At 44.5% G+C, this 17592-nt stretch overlaps 1 long non-coding RNA gene across 1 annotated transcript; it reads right to left on the reverse strand.

Moving 5' to 3' along the window:
* Positions 1-2947: 2947 nt before the first annotated feature.
* Positions 2948-17313, reverse strand: LOC137400243 (uncharacterized). Its single transcript, XR_010979239.1, has 3 exons — positions 17176-17313; positions 5575-5665; positions 2948-3035 (listed from the first exon to the last, which is right to left on the reverse strand). It is a non-coding gene; the product is annotated as an uncharacterized lncRNA (long non-coding RNA).
* Between the last annotated feature and the right edge of the window lie 279 nt (positions 17314-17592).

A 17592-nucleotide genomic window follows, 5' to 3' on the forward strand; every position in this document is an offset into this window, starting at 1 on the left:
TGCTTCATGCAATGAAAACAACTTCTCTATAAGATATCACTGTTTTTCTGCAACAATGCTTTATTCAGTTGCAGAATTTAAAAAAAACTTTAGATAGGTTATTTTAAAATCTAAGCAAAAATCTTTAGCTGTTTTATGGTTATAAAATACCTGCAAATTTTCCAAATGTATAAAAGGAAACCTTATTGCAAATATCGTTCACAATAAATGAGCTGCTCTGTTTAAAGATTGGTCTATTGTTAGGGCAATGTTAAAAGGACTATAACTATGTTTCCATGGTGCGCAGTACTGCGATGCAGCCCCCTCCGAAGTCGAAGGGATTGTCACGTTACCATGCTGCGCAGCGGTTTTCAGCAAATTAGCCAGAGAAGAGACATTGTATAAATCGAATCGCCTGATGGAGAAATTGAATCGATCATGGATACCGAACATCAGAAAAGGTCTTTTTATGCTTCTGTCATCATTATACTTTTATTTACAATACACAATCACAATGTTTTACAAAACTTAACACAATTTTTACAAAGTAATATATTTTTAATAAGAATTTTTTAAGCAATATATTATTTAAACGTTATTTAGGACGTGCCTCCTGTTTCTCGAAAGGTGTTGGCATCGATAACAAAGTCTGGGAAAGTAATCACCTCATCCTTGTGGGCGCAGACCATAATTAAATATAGGTGAAAGAAAATCAGATTAGAAAAAAACAAGATTAGCAGGATAGCTTTTGTACTATTTCATGGCCCTCGAAGAATCCGTTTTCATGGCATGGGAGATATGTGCAGCCACTGCGCAGTTGCTGTTTCCTTGTTGCAAATTTGCACAGACTTCGCACTGATCAGTGCGCAGTGATTTCAGTGCGAAGACGCCGTTTCCATGATTCGGAAAGGGCGCAACTCCGAAGCACTGCCCATCATGGGAAAATAGTGTATGTCAAAAACCCTCCTAAGAAGGTTGAACTGGCTAATTTTGAGCACCTAATATTACTGCTGCAATATTTGGGTAGCCCTTTTGCTAGATTAATTAAACGCTCATGCTCTAATATTGTTCGATTCATTTTGGTTCAGTAAATGTTTGTTCCAGCTGTCTCAAGCCATTTTTAGTCCTAATAGTCAAAATAGTCCTATAAAACCACGGGTACGGGTACGCTGTAAGCCTCATAAGGACACAACAGAGAGCATTTAAATCCAAATTGCTGATTACAGCTGATGTCTGATCAGAACTTTATAGGATAAAAATAAACTAACTTGAATTGCATAAAATTTGCAAAGTTCTCACAATTGTATTCACATAGTTAAACAGCTGCAAAATGGCTGAAGACTGTTTTGCCATAGATATGTTGGAGATTATATTCATGACCAGGGGAGTGTCCTACTACATGACTGACCCTGACACTATATTGAACTCATAAGTGATGTTACCACTTATACCCCATACAGAGTGAAGTAGCAGGGATAGCTCAATATGTATGTGTGCCTGTGTGTGTTGGTCTGCGTACTGCTACTCATGTTTAATTCTCAGCTTGACCTTTGGTGTATTTTAAATGCCAATGCGCTGGCTGAAGCTCACTACCCTTTCTTGAAGGTGACATTTACGAGCCTATTTAAGACCTATTAGCTATAGGAGACTGGGCAATGCAAAGCCGTGATGTCCTACATAAATAGCCGCATGCTTTGTGACAGAAGGGCAATGCTTTGTTCACTTGCAGCTGGTCAGGCAAGTGAGTCATCATTGTTTACACTGAAAGAATCAAGAGACATTTTTGTTGCTACATGTAATTCGATATAATTACTAAAGCACACAAGATATTTGTTTCAAATTTTAGATACAACGCTTATACACTATGTATTTCCTACCCTGCAAATTTATAAACATAAAGTTGAATATTTCATATAAAAAGTGCGAGTAAAAGTGTATATTGATGCACTGTATTCCAAAAGATATTGCAAAATTATCAATGTTGCCATATGCTATGGGCTAACATGTCAGATAGCTAGGTGTACAAACTGATTTCAAATGCATACACACTGGTACATCGTACGCTGATTGCAGTCTGCCATGAATATAAATGTTGGGTCTTGGGTGTTATGCAAACAGCATCAGCAAACTCGTAGAAAACAAGCGACAAATGGTAAACTTTTCTAGACATACTGTGAAAGGCTACACATGACTAAAGACGACCAGTCGGCTGAGCCTTGATCTGAGATTCCCTTGTTAGCTGCTACCTTTGTAGCCTCCTGATGAATTATAATCCTGAAATATCTGGAGGTGATATTTTAACTAACGTTGCGCTGTGCAGTGGAACGAGCATGGAAATCCCTGATGCAAATTGCTTTGTAAAACCGATGAAAGAGTTTTAGTGACCACCAGCTTGTGTATGTCTGCAGTGATTCCTTGTAAGTCGACACCCTGCCGTATGCTCAGTTCTGAGCCTAGACATATCTTTGTGATGACAGGATGAGGTGGAAACATACCACCTCTATCTTTTACACTGATTAGTATCGCATCATCCCCTGATGCGTAAACCTGGACAGGAGGCTATAAAGCTGGTGCAGTCATTGCAGTTGAGTTTTAAGCTCTGTACCTCATAACCTGCTAAATAAATACCACATGCTAATATTATTATAAAAAGCATATGTATCAACCATAAAATAAATTTAACTACATATCGCTGATCTGCTGCAGTATTATTTCAAGCCACTCTGCTTTCTGTATATCTGCTTTATACACTAACAATAAGTGAAAGTAGCTAATACCAAAATACATTTATATACCCAAATTATGCACCACAATATGAGCAGCCATGCAGTTTAGCATATGCAGCAAGGCTGCAATGTGTGCCAGATATTTTGTTTTGTAGAAAACCTGGATATATTGGTCATATTTACCTACCGATGCACTCCACTATGTTCGAGCCAGACCTTGACAGTTTGATTTCCAGCTGTTTGCTTGATTCCAAATCATCATGGAAGTCATCGTCACCTTCTACATGACTCTTTCTTGGTTTAGATGAGAGAAGTAGGGGCAGGAGCCATCTGTGTCATTAAAATCAAGTTTTAATTGCATAACACAACTGCAAAGAATGCTATTTTTAATAAATTTCGGTAGGTCTCAGGATCTTTTCATGAGTGACATCGGAATACTGTGCCAAAATTTATCCAAAGTTTCCAAACCAGCCATTGTACCTACCACTTAGATTTAATAGCAATTAATTTTAAAAATATTATTAAATTCACATAAAAGCTTTGCATCCATAAAGCTGGTTGCCGTATGACATTAAATAATACTCAGCATTTAGGTGGCTGAATGGCATGTAGTAGAGTCGCAAGTGGTGATAAGTGAGCATGCTAGTCACAGTAAATGTAATAAACATGGGCTAGTTAAGTTGAATCAAAAAGCACTAGAAACAGTATTGCTGTTTTTCTAGCAAAAAAGCCATTTTAAAGCTGATCCAAAAAATAGGTGCGAGCTTAGCAACAAGGGTAGTTACCATTTTTAGAACACATTCTCCTATTCTGTAATATATTTGATTGTTAATGTGTTTGCTTGCAGATTTCGATGCCATCTACCAAGTCCAGCATACTAATAAGTTAAGACGAAGAATCATAGTGCTATACTTTTAAAATTATAAAATAAAATACATTTGTCTACCTTTGGGTTGTTATGTATAGAGTTCCATTATAACATGTTTTATAGAGAAAACAAATAAAGCAATTGAGGATTTCAGGCCTATGCCAACAATAATAAGTCTGACAAAGATACTAATGCTCAGCAAACCAAGCCAATCAATGATTAACCAGATTTTTGAGAATACAATAGAAACACTCATGAAGAGATCTGCCATCTTACAATATTCAGTTATGAGATACACAGTTTTACAAGCAACTTGTGTGGAGTATAGTATGGAAGTTAGTGATGTACTTGCGGTTATTATACAATGTATATAGTTAAAATCAATACACTCAGATTTTCAACAGTTTTGATGGAAACAATTTGCTGTTAGAAAGTTGCTGGCAGCAAAATCACAAACTACTATCTACAACCACCACAAACATGCTGCTTCAGTAATGAACTTGTCAATTGAATAGTTGACTGATGACATAGAAATTGTAATGACCCTCTGTTTAAAGGATTATTAACTATAAGTGCTGGATTGGTGGTTCAAGTAGTTGGTTTATGATTTGCGAATTTATAAAGGACTGTATTTTAGGTGTAGATTTAATGTCAAGAATTAGACTGGTTTGTTTTAGTTAAAAAACTTTAAAACAGAATATATTTATTAAAAATTCAAACTTTCAATTGCAAAAACATAAAATATATGAAGGCTAATCAAGTCAATGGCCGATGCTCATTGCGCAAGTCTAAAAATATAAAGAGTGATACAAGAGCAGAGTGATACGTAGAGCGTGAGTAAAATATGGAGTTCGAATTGTTTCTGATCTACGCAGGCTTATATATGTTTGCCTAATCAGTCAGGCAATCGTCACATCCGTAGATCACAGACGATTGGGCGCTGCAAAGCTTCCTAGGCAGTAAGCGAGTAAGTACAAGGAAGCAGATAACATTTATGCTAAGCAGTAAAATAGCAGGTGCTAGGAAGTTGGAATAATAAATCTGCGTGTCAGGCTAGCAAGTAGCCTGGGCATGGCTCTCGTGGGAATTGGGAGAGAGAGCCTGGGACACATCGCAACACGCGGGGAAGACAACTCTAAAAGCCGACTTCTGAAGTCGCTAATATCACAATCATTATTTCCGAAGGAGTATCATGTGACGGTCTTATTTATGATCTACGCGAGTATTATCTATTATTTTCAATCTGAATTGGCAGCAAACAAACGCTGGTTAGTAAGTATGAAATGTTGGTTGCATAATAAATCAATAACGACAGTTTTATTATTTCATATGTTCAATTCATTATGTTTTGATTTAATTATAATAAAAATTTGAATCAATTGAATAAAAAAAATTCCCAATAACAATACAAACATAGCAAACGAATAGCAATAGAACAACAAAAATGAATTGCACGCTGCTAGTAAAGAAAAGTTTATCTGGTAAAAAGTAATCTCAGTTTTATTTTACTCACGAGTATTATTACTCGCGACAGTTATTATGAACAACTCGGACCTACCACTGCAAAACGGTGCCATCTGAAAGCAAATACTCTTTCCGAAGCCAGTAGGAAGAACTAAAAATTGGTCAAAACCTGCGATAATATGTTGTAAAGCTTGAGACTGTTCAGGTCTCAGTGTGACTATGCCTAGCTTTGATAGTAATTTTTGAATGGCTCCATTTTTATCAGTATAGGAAATGAAACTGCTAACGTGAAAACGCAAGAGAATAGTAGCCTATGGTTCCTATCGTTTTATTATCAAACGAGGTATTTCGTAACCACCCAGCCTATCAAAAAAATAGCGCTTTTTACTAGATCAAGTCACGTTACCGTGACAATAGGCTTTTAAACGCGCCACATCTAATACATCGTGAGATACGAATCTAACGACACGCTTCCATTAGTATCAGTCTGAGCGTCATATGTAACATATGTCGCTCGTTTTGCAGAAGTTATCTTACCTTTTTTTCGCTATGTGTCCCAGGCTCTCTCTCCATATCCACCACGAGAGCCATGCCCAGGCTAGCTAGCAAGAGTCCAGAAAGCTGTTTCCTAATCACATCAGAAATGGTTAAATAAAAGGGGATGAGTGGTTATGTAAGATGTGTATAATACTCTTAAGACAGGATGCATAAATACTAATATAGAAGTTGAATAACATGATGAGTTCCTTTGTTTCACAATGACAGGTATTCATGGGGTGTGTAACTAAAGATTACAAATGCTGGTCGCTTCACGAAATGGCACCACAATGCACGATTATATTAGCTCAAAATTCAAAGGCAGACACTACCACTGAAGCTGCAATAAATTAGAACTGGAAACAATTGCCAAAAATGAACGAAAGTCAGATATATGCTTCTACTGAGAATACCCTCTAGATAAGAAAAAAAACATCAGTTTCTATTAAGCCCCTACAACAAACTAATAAGCATTAAACCTGACACCACTGCCCTACTAGAGCAGATACACGATGTGACCAACCAACAATATTCGTTATAATAGCTTTTGCATAACATAAGTTTCTTCCTAAAAGCAGAAAGCTAAATCTAACAGACTAAAGCTGCGGTCACAGCAGCCGATTTTGGGTCAATTCTCTGACCAATTTTTCTACTGACCGAGAATCGTATCGTGTGAACAGCGCAAACAAGCCTGATACCGATATAGTCCAAAGAGAAAATTTTTTTTCAAAGCCGATATTCTATTTGAGTAGCCAATGACATCTTTTTTACCGTGAATCATAGTGTCATTAAAGCCTGGTTTCCACGTGACCACTGACCACCCTTAAAGAGTATTGATGAGTAAGAAATTTTTAAGCTGCGAGTCTAAGATACACCGGTAACTGCTCAGTTGAGCGATAATCCCATTGAAATACAATTCTTGGATAATACTGTGATAGTGTGGCATCATGCGGATCGATCACCCATAGACTCCCCTTCAATCTATTGCATGTGCGTTTCTATTAATAAGACAAAATTGTCACCATAGAGCTATAAGCTGGGCTGACTAATACTTTTTAACGAATGCCATAGCTGTTTAGTAGTTAAAAGTTACCGGAGAAGTGGAATTGTCTGCTCCAAGGAGAGATAGCTTTATTGTTGCAACAGTATGTGTAGACGTGAACAGAGCCGTATGGCACACATGTGAGCTCTACGACTCTGAGAGTGAATTTTAAAAAGCTGAAGTTTTTGTTGTTGATGAAAAGCAGCTTAGCCTCCAAAGCTTTAGTTTTAGTCTTAATGGTTGACTTGCGACAAAATTCACATTACAGTTATTTGGTATCAAAAGATTCACCATGTCTTACATTGTTGTGTTGTAGGTGCCAAATATGTGGAAATGTGATTACAAGCTCTTGAAAGCTCAAAAACGAAAAGCCGCCGTAAATTGGAATCTGTTTATTTCTCTGACGTAGTTCTGACAGTTTGGTTATTGTCTTGTTACGTGATGTTCTCATGTGAATTGAAAGGCCAATAAAAAGCTCCATATAAAACTTATCGTAGCTCTAGTTTATGACAAACACTTCGGGTTTTACCGAAGACCCCATATCAAATATAGATGCGCGCTACTTTCAATTTTGTTTTGGCTTGATCAAATCGTCAAGTCGTAATCTGATCATGTGACCCAATACTTCGCAAATAATTTTTGCAGCAATTTTCGAATATCACATGTGACCAACAGGCTCGTCATGATTATCAGACAATGATATGTACGCCTTCGAACTAAGGATAGAAAGTTTAACGACCTTTTACGGTAAGTTATAATATATCAGAGCTAAAAGCGACTGCATTACAATGACGATAAAATAGACGCGTAAGAACAATAGACCTGGTTTTATTGAACGTGTGAAATATATTTGTGAAAATATTTTGACGAATGAGGTTGCATGAAAGTGTAAACAGAAACCATCCTGTAACAACTACGTCCCATTTGAGCCGCTTTGGAAAGAGAATTCAAACTACGGCGGTCTCATGTGGCTGCGATTAACTGTTGGTTTTTATAGCTTTTAAAAGCTTTTAATCACATTCCCATATAATTTGCACCTACAACACAACAGAATAAGACACAGTGAATCTTTTGATATCAAATAACTGTAATGTGAATTTTGTTGCAAGTCAACCTTTAACAATAGGTCATATATAACAATCTTATTTTTTGTTCATGAAATGACGAGAACACCTATTGTAGGTTTTCGTAAACAGTGTTAAATAATACAGTGTGATATTCACTGTTCTTTTGAAACCTTTGGCTCAGTTTTTGTTGTTGCTTGTCACAGTAGATATTACAAATAATTAACAAAACAATGAAGTGTTCAGTTATTGTTATTAGCTTGCTTATATGACATTGTCAATTTACTAAACAAATCTTCCTTTTGCAATTACAAAATAGTTTGCGCCCATCTGGGGCATTGGTCAGTAATGACACAAGAAACAACCATCGTAACCGAGCCTGTCAACTTGCAGAAAATTCTCACATAGATGATTTATACAGCTTAAAGGCAATTACGCGGCTATATCAAACAGTCAGTTCACATACCCGTTGAAATGATTGTTGTATTGTCAGATTTGCTCTTTACAAAATAAGAAAAAGGGGGATGCACCTTCAAAAAAATTTCCAAACCTTTATGCAATCTTGTTGTTAAATTTAACTCGAAGAGAGATTATCTCATTTATATCAAATTGTAAAAATCACAATTAGATAAATTACAGAAATTAAAAATTACAGTTACTACATGGTCATGTCATAATAATTAGTCTACATGTATTTGCTAGAATAGACCATGGATCCGCATAAAGTTACTTCCACTTGGCAATGCTTAAATAATTTTGGCAAAGATAAATTTTCTTAGAATTGTGTAACATATTAGCAGACAAATCACTGAAAATTATGTTTTTTGCAAGGAATGTTAGAAGTGAAAAGGTTGCTTTGCTTGTTGTCTGATGGATTATTTTTGGACTCAACAAAGTTTCACGCTGTAAATAAAAAATGATTATTGAGTTTTGACTGACAACTTGCAACTTCGTTTTTCTTTTCAGTCAGTACAATAAATAGTTCTGTAACATAAACATGATGTACTGCTCACAAAAAATTCACCTCAAAATCTCTTTCTCATAAAATGTTTTCAACTTATTCGCTACGTAATTCATTTTAGGTTGAACATAATTAATTTGTATCAACCAAAGGCCATTCAAACAGCCGCTCACAAAATGGGCCAGGCCAAACAAAGCAAGTCTTCGTCAGATGCGATGAAATTCGTATGCTCTCTACGAGCGCGTTTCAGAGCTTTTGTGCTTATAGATGTTGGGAATCATCCGCAGTTAACGTTTCACATGAAATGAATACAAATGCTATATATATAATACTGTGTTGGATCCTGCGACCCACACGTAGAGGCGACCTGGGTCGGCTTACTCTACCGGTCTGCATTCACCCTCCACAGGGGCCGTGTAAGTATTGTTCGTAGACCAACACGCGGAGGCGACTAGGTCGACTTACACCACCGGCCAATCACAACTACCTACACCAGGAACTGCTCCCTGGGAGATATAATGCTCGTACGACAAGGTCGACCTGAGGTCGACGCGGGTCGACAGTGTATTTCTAACCCTACTCCCAAAGCACAGTCCGAAGGACTTAGGCTTGGAGTACGTAAGTGCTCAGTGTGTTTCTGTATTGCGCAAGGAAACAGAAGAGTGTGGGTCCAACTGCAAAGCATGTATTGAACAACTTCTATGCCGATAAACACGGCCTTAAATATAACAAAGTATGTAAATGAGGTGGCTAGGGCCAACCTCCTCTAGGGGCGTGGCTATATAAAATAACACAAGGGAACACAACTCTACGATAATAACCAAAAGGAGATGGTACTACAAGTTTCCATCACACACGCCGCCCCTATAGACGGCTATCGGCTATATAAGAAAAACACAAGACAAGAAAAAAACACAAGAAATATGGGAACACACCAACTAGCTACAACAAAACAAACAAAGAAAAGGGAATATAATAGTATAAGAGACCGCAATTACTAAATACCAAGGAAAATACGGATAGTTATGTCGACCGGGTCGTCTGGGAGGTCGACATACGATTTGCCAGATCCTCCAGGCGACGAGCTGCCCGTCGGAGGTTGGAGGCCTCTTCTCGTAAGGTATCCACTGTGACCCGGGGTCGTACGTCCCCCAGCCGGCTCTGGATGCTGCCTATTGTCGTCAACCTCCTAGGAGCTGGGACTGGTCGTTCCAGCTTAGGTGGGCTTTTCCACTTCTTCTTCGGGGGAGAGGGGAGAGGTGCCGGGGGTCCTCTTCGTATAGGTGGCTTAGTTTTAATAGGCCCGTAGGGTGTAGGCTTTTCAAAGGCCGGAGGATTGTTTAATCGTATCTTTTGGCTCCAGGCCGGGTAGCTGTCTCTGTCGACCTCATATATAGCAATCCCCTTTCCACCGTGTGCCTTCCGTACTTCGGTATCCTTGATCCGAGCCTGATGTTTGGCAATCGTATCTCGAGATGTGGAGTTCCTCCCACATTTGCAGAAAAATCGCGTAAAGTGCTGGGCGATATGGATTCTGCGTCGCCGAGGGGTAGAGATTAATTGTTGGCACAATGGACAGTTAGTACCTTTTTCTCGACATAGTTTCGAGATCGTTTTAGCTGTCTCTGCCGCAATCCATTTGGTTGGTAGTGGGGGGTGTGGAACGTGATTATCTAAAGACTCCGTTTCTGAGTCGTCCAGGGTTTCACCCGGTGCTGGGTGGAGCTCCAGTGGCAGGATCTTCACTTCTGGCAACAGGGGTAAAGCTCCGATAATTGGTGCCGGCTTCTTCACGGTTTCTTTGGTGATTTCCATGTTGAGAAAAGATATGGGTGTGTGCGTCTCGAGGTTGTAACAAGTAATGAGCGCGTTCTGTCCGGGACCCAAAATGGCCGCCTTCTGGCCTTGAACTCCGAGTGTTCCTCCCGATTGGATGGTGTTAGTGTCGTAATCGGCCAAGTACGCGGGAGGCCTCCTGATTCGCTGGGGCCGTGGTGCATCTCCAGCCCCGGTATCACTAGCCTGGGCTCCCACATTTTCTGTGGCGTTTTCTTCCTCGAGTATCGACTCGTCGCCAGGGTCGGGGTCAATCATCAAGGTAGGATTGTGCTCCCCTGGGGGAACCAAGGGGTCCCTCCCGGGAATCCGAAGGGCTTCTGGCCTTCCTGGCGACTGAGGTATTCGCAACTCCGTTAGTTGGCTAGGCAGGGGCAACTCTGAAATAACTACTTCCGGGTTATCGTTTCCTCGTGCGATTTGCCTTCTGGGTCGGCCCCTCATGTTGGGACGGCGAGCAGGCTCGACTTCCACTGGGGCTCGTCCTTGTTGCACCGGACTGGGGCGACAGAGTCGTAATCTTCCCTCCGCTTGGATAGATCGCTGTCCATACCTCTCTATCTCGTAAGTGTGGTTTTCGTGACTCCTCAACACGCGATAGGGCCCCAAGTACTTGGCCGCTAGCTTCGGGTTTTCCCCTCTTCTCCGCCGCTTGCTTAGCAACCACACGAGGTCACCCTCATTGAATAACGGAGGCTCTCTCGTGTCGGTTGACACAATTTCTTTTTGCCTATCTCTGAGGAGAGTATGGGCTTGTATCAACCGGTCGTGGACCGTCTGCACATACTCATGTATGCTTGCGAATGATTCTAGTCTATTCCCATACTGCAATTGGTCAGGAAGACGTAGTTCCCGACCCAACATCAGATAATTGGGTGTTTCTTTAGTTGCGGAGTGTGGTAACCCTCGCAGCGTCCTCATGATTTGTGGCAGTAGCTGGTCCCAATCTTCCTGTCCTCTACCCAGCAAGAGAGCTCGCAGGGAGTCACCCAACACACGATTGTTTCTCTCGACCACCCCATTCCCTTCGGGGTGGTACGGGGTGGTCCGAGACTTATCGACTCCCCATAAGTCGCATAGCTCCTGGAATAATGAGGATTCAAATTGGCTCCCCTGGTCGGTATGGATAATCTCGGGTAGCCCGAAGTAACTAAATACCCTTTCGTCTAGGATCTGGGCTACCGTTGGGGCTGTAGCGTCGGGGATGGCTAACGCATCTGACCACCTAGTGAAGTGATCAGTGAGCACCAACACCCAACTATTTCCACGAGGGGTTGGAGGCAGGGGTCCCACCAAGTCTACGGCCAGGCGTTGCCACGGCCTCCCGGCGTACAGCCGTTGTCTGTTCCCGGAGATCCGCCCCTTTCCTGTTTTGGCCCTCTGGCAAACCTCGCAAGAGAGGACTGCTCTCCGGATATCTCCGGCCATACCCGGCCAGTACCAGTCCAATTGGACGCGTTTCAAGGTCTTCTCCACCCCGCAGTGTGTTTGCTCGTGGGCTTTCCACAGGATCTCCTGTCTCAATGTTTTCGGGCATACCGCCACTACCTTTTCTCGCCCATTCTGGGTAAGATGGAGAGTCAACACGCCCGACTCGTCGAGCTGGAGCTGGTGAAACATCCGGGCCAATCGTTGCAGCTCGGGGCTGCCCACTCGTAGCACTGCTTCTTCCACTCCTTTCCGGTCCCTGACAGCTTGGTAAATGACCCCTAGGTCGGTAGTGGCCCTCTGTTGAAGTGCCCGTACTTCGTCCAGCGGGGTTTGTACCACCGTCAGTTGTTCTGGAACCTTTTTGGCTACACTTTCACCAGTTCCATCCAAATTTTTGGTTTTGCCAGTTATCTTGACGGCCTGTGACTGAGGATCCTGAGGTCTTCTGGGAGGGTGGTCCAACACTCTAGGTGTTCCGGCCCCGCTCGGCAGCCGTACTGGGACCGGACTGGTTGGTGTGGGAGTCGGGAGGCCGTGCCCTAAAACAGGTCTGTTGCCAGGTAGTCGAGGCCACTCAGCCTCATCCAACTGGCGGGGGTTGGGACTGGATGTTCCGGTGCCTCTTGGCGGCTGTACCGGAACTTGGTCCACTGGCACCGCAGTTTCCCAATTCGTTCCTGGGGTTACTAGCGAGTCGCATACTTGCGACCTCGTTGGCCCTTGGTCCCGCCTCTCAATAGCAGCACACTGCCGGCAGTCGACGCACTGTCGTCGACTCAATCCATCGGCGTTCCCGTGTTTATCGCCTTTTCGATGGATGATTCGGTACTTGTGCTCGGCCAGACTCTCCAGCCACCGGGCCACCTGGCAAGAGGGTTCCTTCCTCCGGTGCAGCCAAACCAAGGAGGCATGGTCGGTTCGGATGGTGAACTCTCGGCCATATAGGTAGGGCCGGAAATGCCGGACAGCCTGTACCACTGCTAGTAACTCCCTTCTGGTTACGCAGTAATTGCGTTCGGCGGAGGAGAGGGTCTTGCTATAGTAGGCTATGGGTCGCTCCGTGCCCTGCTGGACCTGGGATAACACAGCCCCAGTCCCTACATTACTAGCATCAGTATCTAGTACGTAGGGCAAGGAGGGGTCGGGATATGCCAGTACTGGAGCGTGTGTCAGCGACCATTTGAGCCTAAGAAAAGCTTCCTGTTCCTCTTCTCCCCATTTCCAGGGGACCCCTTCGCTGGTCAACAAGGTGAGAGGTTTGGCGACCGAGGCATAGTCCGGCACATATCTGTGATAGTACCCAGTGGTACCCAAGTATGACCTTAGCTGCGTCACATCTTGGGGTGCTGCCCATCCACTTATAGCCTGAATCTTTTCAGGGTCGGTAGCCACCCCTGTGTTGCTGACTATGTGGCCCAGGTATTTGACTTGGGTCTGGAACAAGCTGCATTTGGAGGGCTTTAATTTCAGCCCGGCCTGCCTCAGTCGCTCCAACACCTCGGCCAGCCTAGTGACATGACTGGAGAAGTCGGCTGACATGACGATGATGTCATCGAGGTACAGCAGCAGGGTTTTCCAGTGTAGCCCTTGGAGGACACGTTCCATCAGCCGCTGGAAGGTAGCTGGGGCGGAGGTCAGTCCAAAGGGGAGCACCTTCCACCTCCACAACCCACTGCGTGTGGCGAACGCCGACCGCTCCTGGGCCTCGGCGGAGAGGGGTACCTGCCAGTACCCGCTCATCATGTCCAAGGTACTGAAGAACCTACTGCCAGACAAGGCGTCCAAGCTCTCATCAATCCGGGGGAGGGGGTAGGCGTCCTGGCGAGTGACACTATTAAGTTTCCTGTAGTCTACACACAATCGCCACGCCCCGTCCTTCTTCCTCACCAAGACCACCGGAGAGCTCCAGGCCCCGTGAGCGGGCTCAATCATGCCTTGCTTTTCCAGGGCCGAAACCTGTCGTTCGATTTCGGCCTCCTTCTCGTGTCCTACACGGTATGGGTGTTGACGGATGGGTTGTGCCTCTGGAAGGAGGGGGATCTCGTGTTGTACCAGGGTGGTACGCCCCATGTCCTCGCTCCCTTGGCTGAATACATCCGCATAACGGGTCAAGAGGTCTTTCATTCTTCGGTGCTCGGTAGGGGACGAGCAATGTGGTGCCGCCTGTCGGAGCAGGTCCAGCATGTGGGGTGGTACATTGGAGACAGGAGGGGGAGTTTCTTTGGAAACCTCGGCTTCTCCCTTCGCTGTCCAGGGGGCCCCTATTTCGTCCGGCCCGACCCCAGTGTATTGCCCCACGACCGTTCCTGCCGTCACACTGACGGGATGGTCGGTGGGGTTCATACAACGGATGGCCACTCTCCCCTTCTCACCGGGTTGGTGTAGGCTGGCGGCCACCATATATCCGTTCTTCGTTCCCTCAATTAACCCGACTGGTTGATAGGAGGAGGACGTGAGACGTCCGGCAACCAGGACCTCGGTTCGAGGGGGAAGCGTTGTGGCTCGCATTATCTGCACGCTGCTTGTCAGAGGTCGACCCTCTCGGTCAGTGCACGTCAACTTCTGTCCATTTAACACCAACGTGGGTTGCTGGAAGTTCATCTCGCAGTGGTGGTCGACCAGGAAAGGCATGCCCAGGATGGCATCCTCCTTCAGGGCACACACCACGAGAGACACAGTAACCTGGACACTCCTGACTCTGACCGGGAGAGTGATGAGTCCGTGGAACTGCAGCCGGGTACCATCTGCCATTCGCCCATAGTCCTCCCGGACCTCCAATTTGCTCTTGACGTCTTTAGGTAACCGCTCAAAGACATGTCGTCCCAACAAATTAGAGGTACACCCGGTGTCCACGAGGAACTGGACGGACTGACCTCCGATGCGACCTGGCAAGAAATAGCTGCTATTATGCGGCTTCCATGATTCGTCTCCGTGGGTCCGTCTGGCTTTGCTAGTCCTCTGGGGGCCCTTCTTGGGAGGCCGAGACGGCTTTGGCCAGACGTAGGCTTCGTCCTTGGCTTCTGAGAGTGGGAGACCTGCACACTCAGGTAAGGGTTGATATTGGTTATGCAAGGGGACCGGTGGCGAGCAGGGGGGGAGCCTGCGTCGCCTAGTCCGTCGTGGCTGTTGCCACTGTCCTTGCGAGGGTATATTTGATCCACAGTCAGTACTTCCCCCTACTGCTGTGGATGGTAACCGTTTCCCGGCCTCGTGACTTGAGGCGGTTGTCCTTGGGGGGCTTGGGGGCACCGGCGTTGGACGTGTCCTGCCTGGCCGCAACCCCAACAATTTGGTCCCCTTTCGTCCACTCCCCGTTGTCCCAACAGCTTCCCTTCCCTCAGTCCATCTGCTAACCCCTTTATAGCCATCAGGACGTCGTTCAAGGTGGCTGATGGGGGTTCCGAATGGACGGGGGCGACTGTAGCGGGGGTAACTTCTTCCTCCTCCACCGTCATTATTAGGGGTCGGGCACCAGGTCGAGGAAGAGTGGGCTGGATTTGCAGGAACTCGTTCCCCGCCTGCACTGCTTCCTCCAAGCTCTGTGCCTTCATCGCTAACAGGTGGCGTTGGAGGGGCGTATTTCCCAGTGTCAGGGAAAACGCATCCATGGCCATACTGGACTGGTAGGATTCTGGGAGGTCAGCGTATGCTATTTTCACCAGACGCTCCATCTCTGTGGCATGCTCTTGGAGACTCGTCTTGGGTTCTCTTTTTAGGTGGAGTTTACTCCTAGCCTCTCTCGGGGAGAGCCCGTACTTCATGCGTAAAGCCGAGAAGATGGAGGCAGGTGAGTCCCCTCGACTGCATCCTCTGGCTCCTTCCTTCAGAGTCTCCCGCAGGTGGAGGAGCGTGGCCTTCTCACTCCACTCATTTGCTTCCGCGACCTCTTCGAACTGGGAGATGAATAGCTCTACATCCTCACTCCCATCGAACTTCGGAGGCTTGAAGTTGGCTCCCCCTCGGGGTATCTGTAAGGCTCTAGTGATAGCCTCTGTCAGTTGACCAATCTGGTCGACCTGGTGTAACTCTGCCTCAGCCAGATCTCTGGTAGCACTCCGTCGGCTGCTTGGCATGGTTACAAGGTTTATCTTAGAAGTTCGTGGTCAATCCCACTGCTGCCACCAGTGTGTTGGATCCTGCGACCCACACGTAGAGGCGACCTGGGTCGGCTTACTCTACCGGTCTGCATTCACCCTCCACAGGGGCCGTGTAAGTATTGTTCGTAGACCAACACGCGGAGGCGACTAGGTCGACTTACACCACCGGCCAATCACAACTACCTACACCAGGAACTGCTCCCTGGGAGATATAATGCTCGTACGACAAGGTCGACCTGAGGTCGACGCGGGTCGACAGTGTATTTCTAACCCTACTCCCAAAGCACAGTCCGAAGGACTTAGGCTTGGAGTACGTAAGTGCTCAGTGTGTTTCTGTATTGCGCAAGGAAACAGAAGAGTGTGGGTCCAACTGCAAAGCATGTATTGAACAACTTCTATGCCGATAAACACGGCCTTAAATATAACAAAGTATGTAAATGAGGTGGCTAGGGCCAACCTCCTCTAGGGGCGTGGCTATATAAAATAACACAAGGGAACACAACTCTACGATAATAACCAAAAGGAGATGGTACTACAAGTTTCCATCACAATACTTATAAGAATCCTTTACTGTCAGTTTCACATGAACACACACTACAATAGTCTCCATCCTAAGCATTTGAACCAAGAAAATCTGAATCCATTCACTTGTAGCAACAAAAAGAGAACCAAACCACATAATATAAAAAAGCCCCAGTGAGGGGCTTTTTTATATTATGGTGAGTAATCGTGCTTTGAGATCTTATGTAGCGTAACAGTATCTATGGCAATGGTGAGACGCTACTGGGAGTCAAGGTCAATGATGCTATCGGAATGGAGTTAAAAAGCTATTACGGCTTATTCACGGCTTTATCAGCTTTCCCGGGACTATTGGCATATAAGCTCCACAGGACCTCATGGACTTTCTTATTCTACAGTGTCGTATCAAGGTATGTACCTGCACGTTATTTAACAAGGGGCTCTCCGTCTGATTTAAATTGTCTGTAAGCCCCACAGAGGGGCTGATAGTAGTGCATGAGTTAAATCGGTCACTACAAGGCAAATATGGTATTCATTATTCGATATCAAGTCGATTTCAACCCTTCGGGCACCATTTTCGCGGGTCTGCAAGTGTGCAGTGGCTTTGTGTAAGACAGTTTTGTAACTGATCAACAATTTGAGGTTTCTTACCAAATAGCGTCAAATCACGTCCATTAGTAGTGAATAAATCACTCGGCGATATTTATTCAGAACTCTTTTAGCAGTTTTAACACAACATCATGAGTATAGGCAGCGGTAATCACATCGGTAGTTTCAGAAAAAATCACCAACTTGTCAGTATCTCCAACAGGTATTCGGCGTTAAGTATGACTCGCTTGGTCTTCCATAACCGTGGTTTTACGACGTTTTGTCAGTTTACGTCTATTAAATCTTTACAAAGAGATTAAACGCTTTTTTGTATTACTGTATAATGAACCAAAATATCAACCGAGATTGTTTGTGGGCATATACATAGAATTTAGTTATAACTTTTCGGAATTTATGAAGTTCGATGCGTGGGAAAGCTAAAAATCCGCATCGTACTCCTTCGAAAGATTTCGAAGGTAT

This window comes from Watersipora subatra, chromosome 7 (assembly GCF_963576615.1).
Source record: "Watersipora subatra chromosome 7, tzWatSuba1.1, whole genome shotgun sequence".
NCBI lineage: Eukaryota > Metazoa > Bryozoa > Gymnolaemata > Cheilostomatida > Watersiporidae > Watersipora > Watersipora subatra.